The 6,516-nt window shown below is 41.4% G+C and overlaps 1 non-coding gene across 1 annotated transcript; it reads left to right on the forward strand.

Annotated features, from left to right (window-relative positions):
* Positions 1-295: 295 nt before the first annotated feature.
* On the forward strand, positions 296-400 carry LOC123806528. The gene has a single exon (XR_006783497.1). It is a non-coding gene; the product is annotated as a U6 spliceosomal RNA (small nuclear RNA).
* The last annotated feature ends 6,116 nt before the right edge of the window (positions 401-6,516 follow it).

Consider the following 6,516-nt stretch of genomic DNA (forward strand, 5'->3'; position numbering starts at 1 on the left):
CCAGTACAGTTGAACATTTTCCCACATGCTTGTTTACTAGCAGCACCTCTGTTTTCATGAATTATCTGCTTAAGTTCTCTGCCAGTTTACAAATTGAGGACTTTAATTTTTTTCATCAATATGTATAAACTTCATATAACATGGAAATGAACCCTTTTTATATTTGCTATGAAAGCTTCCTCCAGGTGATATTCTCCCTTTGATACTGCTTTGGTCAAATGGTTACTTACTTCTATAATGTCCAAACTTTCCATCCTTTGGAATTCCTTTCAACTTCTCAAGTTATCATCCTTGGGTTCACTTTAGCTGCACATATACTAAAACTGGAACGATACAGAGAAGATTAGCCTGGCCTCTGTGCAAGGATGACACACACATTTGTAAAGTGTTCCACATTTTTTATGGTGTAAGAATTATATCTCAGTAAAGCTGTTATAAAAAAGTATCTTCCCTTTAAAGATTTGAAGCAGTACAGTAAAACAAGTTCTCTTTTAGAGTCGAGGATTTTACTTAAGCTTTTTCTATCCATATTCATTTGTGATATGTGCCTATATTTTTATTTTTGTGTATTTTACCTTTATCAGTCTTTAGGAAGAAGATCGTGCTTACCTAGTGGACATAAAGGTGCTCCTACCTCTTTCTGCACTCTGGATGTTTTATACAATATCAAAATAATCTGTTTCCTAAAAGTATGAAAATTGTTCTGCTGCAAACATTGGGGCCAGCTGCATTTTTTAGGTTGTTATCAGAAATTTCTTTAATTTCTTCCTTGGTTCTTATTCTGTTTAGATTTATACTTCTTGAGTCAGTTTTAGTAAACTATATCATTCTAGAAATTATTCATTTCATTGAAGATTTTGGTTTATTAGCCTACAAGTGTGTAGCACATTCTCTTTGGATTTGGGGAGAAAATCTATTTTCTTTATTTTGCCCTATCTCCATTCTCATTTTTAATTAAAAATCTTCCCTTAATTATATTTGTCAGAAGTTCATTTATTTTAGTAGTCTTATCAAAAAAACAGTATTTGAACTAATTTATCATTGTACTATTTTATGTTTCACAATTTATTTATTTCAGCTTTTATCTTTATTTACTGCCTCTTTTAAAATTACTTTCCCCTTAAGTTCTAAATGGAAGGTTTTGTTAACATCAACTTGGAAAATCCCAGTCTGAATAGGATTTTGAAGCCTGAAACAAGTTTTGGGGATAGAAACTGATATCTTACCATTATATGTTTATCAATCAGGGACCAACCAGGACAACAGAGCCTGCACCAGCCAGTTTAATAGAGAAAAGTCATGGGGGAACTAGCTGTGAGGTGTTAGAAGAGCTGAAAAGCCAAATGGGCTGATGAGTCAATGCAGAATGAGCAGCAGCAGCAAGCTGCCCCCTCCCCACCCAATCAAGCTGGAGGGAGAAGAAGAGCAATGTTCCCAGACCCCAAGAGCTGGGTACCTGGTGGGAACCTGAAGCACAGATTTGACAGAAGCCACAGAAAGCAGCAATGGGGTGGAGGATGGAGAGGAAAGGGGGGAGGAATAATCTGGCTTTTACTACCCTCCTCTTTCCAGTCTCCTGCTAGAGCTTCTCTTTGACAGAAGCCAGTTAGCAAAGGAGCCTGAGAAATGTAATTTGTGGAGGTTCAGGCTTGACAAGGAAGGGCTCTCAATGGACCTGAGAACAGATGATGACCAGCACAGACACCTTTCCTTCAAGGCAGGTGAGGCTGGAAGAGTTCCTGATGCTGGAAAGATGACGGCGCTCCACCAGGCTGTCTCCACCAGGATGGCTCCTTCTGGTTCTCAGCTTCTGCAACCTTTTCCCATTTTCCCTGTCTCTCTGCTAGTTTTTAATCATTGAGCCCATTTAAAAAAGGTCCATTAAGTTTGTGTCCCGACTCTTCCTTCAGCCATCTTACTCGTAGCTTGATTCTAACCTGGCCCTGCACACAGGTATGCCCAGCTCGTTACCTCCTCTGACTTCTTTGCTCAACTCCAGACCTGGATTTCTAGCTTCCTAGTGGTCATCTTGGATGCCTCAGAATTCTTGTAAATGGAATTTGTGATGTTATCTTCTCTCCACATCTCTTCTACCCTCTGCATTCCTTTCTCAGTTGATAGGACCTCCTCCCTCCCACCATCAGAGCTGGTCAGCCTGCATAACCTTTAGCCCTTCCTTCTCCCTCCGTCCCCGGTAGGCCTCCAAACATCTGCTCAACTGAGTGCCCTAAGCTTTCTCTGTTCCTTTCTTCTCCCCTCACTTCAGCTGCGCCAGCTCTGGCCTCATTATATCTGCTCTGGCCTCTTTTTCCTTTGTAATTTTGGTTAATTTTAGCAGTACATGAAATAGAGAAATTCATAAGAGTCACTATTATTATTGTAGGCAGTATCTTTTCAGTGTTTTGCTATGCATATTTTAAGTTAACTTATGCTTTTCGAAAATAGGTCCTTTTGGTGTTGACCACCTGTGTTGGTTGTAGAAGCAGTGCTAGGTATTAACTCTTATTTCGGAGGAGTAGCAGTCTCTTTGGAGACCTTCTTGCCTATCGCTTAGAAAAGCTGTACTATTTGTTAAGCTAAAGCAGCAGTGTTCTAAATGTAGTGGGTACATTTTGGACTGACTGAATAAATGTTCAATACATAAAAGGATTAATATTATATTGTGACCCATGATGCTTTCCCAATATGCAGTCATCTTCTGGTTATTATCAGCTGGTACAGCATGTTTTTCAATGACCAAAAGACGGTTACGATGGGTTCAGAAAGTACCAATGAGCCATTCAAAGATAGCAAGATCCCCAGAAGGGCCAATTAATATTAAGTCTTCACTAAAATGTCTCAAGGAGATAGGCTGATAACCAAGCACTTGTATTTATTTCAGGACATAATATACATTTTTAGATCCATGTGTGATACTAAGTTATAACCCTGTAGGGTGTCTTATTTTTGCAAAGATAGGTTCTAAACATCATAAAACCAGATAGGTTAATAATAATACACATATTAAAATTAGATTAAAAATGTAGGTCATGGGTCTCATTCATTGCCCTGGTGTTAACGACATTACAAAGATACATACTTAGAATAGCAACAAGCATCCCAACATTTACAGACACAGGTGTTGTCAGAAAGGCATTTCTCTAGCTTTAGCAAAGCAAAACTGTTTTCCCCTCCTCTAGTCTCCCTCTGTCCATTCCCCAAGGTGATGCCAAAGTGATAGTTTTGGAAACAGAAACTGATTATGTTCCTTAAGGCTGTGAATTCTCCGAGTATACAGGATTAGCTTCAAATTCCTCTGTTTTGGGCACATTTCCCACCTCATCTTTTGCCATTTTCCACTGGTGCTCTCTGAGCTAATCATGCCAGACTACTTTCTCTGCCCCGAGAAGGCCAGGCTGTTTGATATTCCTGCATCTATGCACATACTCCTCTCTGATTCTGATAGGCAGTGGTTCTGAGAGTGGGTGTTCGGACCAGCAGCAGCAGCAGCACCTGGGAATTTATTAAAAATGTAGATTTCTGGGTCCCACTCTGACCTACTGAATTAAAAACTCTAGAGGTGGGGTTAGGAATCTGGGTTTTCATACTCCAGGTGATTCAAATGCAAGGTCAGGTTGAAAACCACTACTGTAAAGGACCTCCCTGTACACCTTGAATCCTGCTTAATTACAGATGCCAGCTTTGTGCAGCTTTCCCTGTTACTGTGGGTGGAGTTAATCATTCGTCCTTTAAGATCTCCCAGCATTTTTGCCAAAACCACTGCTAGAGCTGTTAAAGCCAGTCTATCTATTAAATAACCATAAGCTTCTCAGAAGAAAGGACTGGGTCTTGTTCATCTTTATTTTCTCAGTCTTTAGAAATTTCCTGGAAATGCTCAAAATACACACATGCAACACACACAAATAGCTATGATTAAAAGTTATTTTAAAAACACTTATATAATGCTTATAGCCAGGCATTTTTCTGAGTATTACAATAACTTAAAACCTTTTTTAAAAATATATTTTTATTTATTTATTTTTTTAGAGAGAGAGAGGGAGGGAGAGAGCAAGGGAGAGGAAAATCAAAGTGTGGCTGCCTCTTGCACACCCTCTACCAGAGACTTGGCCTGCAACCCAGACATGTGCCTTAACTGGGGATCAAACTGGCAACCCTTAGGTTTGCAGGCCAGCACTCAATCCATTGAGCTACACCAGCTAGAGCTAAAACCTTTTAATCCTCATAAAAACTGTAAGCTTTGGGAGCTGTTATAGCTACTATTTTTCAGCTGAAGAAACTAAGGCACAGAGAGGTTAGAGTGGAGGAGCTGTGGTTTGAATTTTGGTGGCCTGGCTGCAGATTCTGACTCCTGCGTAACCCTGCTCATCAGCAGTATTAGCTGTATTAAAATAATGTGTAGAGAGGCTTTCTGACTGGCAAACTGGACTGCTCTGCATTGCAGAAGTTCTTGGTAGTGCTGCCTATAGCTCTTTCTTCAGCTTTGGCAGCTCCCAAAGCCATGGAGCAGTGCAGGGCCCCTTCTTAGCAGGCTCACGAGTTCTGCTTAGTTTCTTTCCTAATGGTGGGAGAGGATCTGAGTGAATGGTCTGAAACAGCTTATTTGTTCTGATGGCCAGTTATCCCAGCTGACCAAGGAGGTCTGAGGATCTGGCTAAAGTCATAGTGGTTCTTTTTTAACTTTATTTATTTTTAGAGAGAGGGGAAGAAGGGGGAAAAAAGAGGGAGAGAAACATGGATTTGAGAGAGAAACATTGATGGGTTGCCTTTTGTGCTCACCCCCACAGGGGACTGAGCCTACAACCCAGACAAGTGCCCTGACTGGGAATCGAACCAGGGACTTCTCACTTTGCAGCACGATGCCCAACCAACTGAGCCATAATGGTCAGAGCTAAAGTTGAAGTTTTTAATCTTGAATAAGTCAGACTAGTTTTTGAAGTACTTTGGAAAGCTTTAAGAAGAGAACATATGACATTCTTCCCAAGATAGCACAGGCCCTACCCAGAGAACTGTTGGCTTAACTAGAGATTCATATTGGTCAGTTTCAGTTCTGAAGCACTTTCCCACCTACACATAGAGTTTCTGGACTGCTCTAGATGAAAGGCCTTCTCTCAGTACCCAAGAACTCAGCACATCTACATCATGTATCTCACACTGAATGACTATGTGAAGATGTGAGAAAAGTATACGACTGGGAGTCTTCTAGTACAGTTGGTTAGAAAAGCTAAGGCATAGACACGAAAAATTAGGACAAGGCGTGATTTTACATATCAGCATACAGTCATTAGTGTGGATTCAAGTGCCAAATTGAGTGACACCAACAGTTAGAGAACAGGTCAGCATGCTGTAAGATGCTGATTATGTGTTATGAATAGTAAGTATAAAACAAATTGGAGAAAATAGATAAATGAAGGCTAGGGGAAGGGGAGGTGTTAGGAGTGAGTGAGATTTGATCTAAGTAATGCAGGAAGGTGATACACAGCAACATTGGATCAGTCTAGTGGAGAGCTTTTCTGTGTGCTACATACTCTTCTGAGTGCTTCTCATGCATCCATTTGATTTTCACAATAGCCCTGTGAGGCAGGTCTCAGTCACAGCCTCATTTTACAGATAAAGTTGAGGCACCAAAAGTTAAGTAATTGTTTAGAGTGACACAGCTGGAAGATGAAGGAGCTTGACTTGAACTTGCAGCCTACCTCTAGCCCTTATACTTAACCACTGGCCTATACAAGTAGAGTTTCTTCTTTCCTCTGAGATGCTTGGGAGCCCAACACTTGGGATGCATGAGGGTAGAACAGGACCAAGAAGTGAGTGGCAGAGTATGTGGCAAGGGTGATTTGACAGATGCGGCCCATGTGGTGCTTGCTGCCAGGTCCCAGGCAGATAATCCAACCACGTGTCCATCTGTACAAGCTGGACAGATAGGCAGAAGCCAAGCATTGGCTACAGGTGGGAAACAAAAAGTCACTGACTCTGGGAAGGAGCTTCAGCCTCTCAGCCTTTGCCTCCCACCACTTCCCTCTCCATTCTGCTTAGAGACCATTGCCTCTTATTTCAGTGACTTGTGTCTGACTTCCCAGCCTCCTCTTGGCTCCAATCAGTCAAACTCTCCCAGTGAAACTTCAATTCTGAAAACAAACAAACAAACAAACAAACAAACAAGCAACTTTCTCCAAGCTTTCTTCAGGGCTGTAGATGAGCAGCCAAACTCTCATAGAAGGAGTTACCCATCAAGGCCAATGGGGTTTACCCAAAATTCATGATTGCTGGTCATGGCTGCTTTTTAGCACTGCCCATCCAGCCTACTAGAGGTCCAGAGCCATGATCTCTGTCTGGAGGTCTCAATCAAACTCCTAACTGGTCACCATTCTTATCCCCCTACAAGCCCGTTCCCAGAAGCATCCAAAATGACAAAATTAATGATTAATCACATGATGTCACTCTCTGCTTACCCCTCAGTTCCCCACTTGTGTCCCAGCACCCTGGAAATGAAGTCCACAAGGTCCTCCATGACCTGGT

Source organism: Phyllostomus hastatus, unplaced genomic scaffold (assembly GCF_019186645.2).
Source record: "Phyllostomus hastatus isolate PE091 unplaced genomic scaffold, TTU_PhHast_1.1 phas_scaffold_385, whole genome shotgun sequence".
NCBI lineage: Eukaryota > Metazoa > Chordata > Mammalia > Chiroptera > Phyllostomidae > Phyllostomus > Phyllostomus hastatus.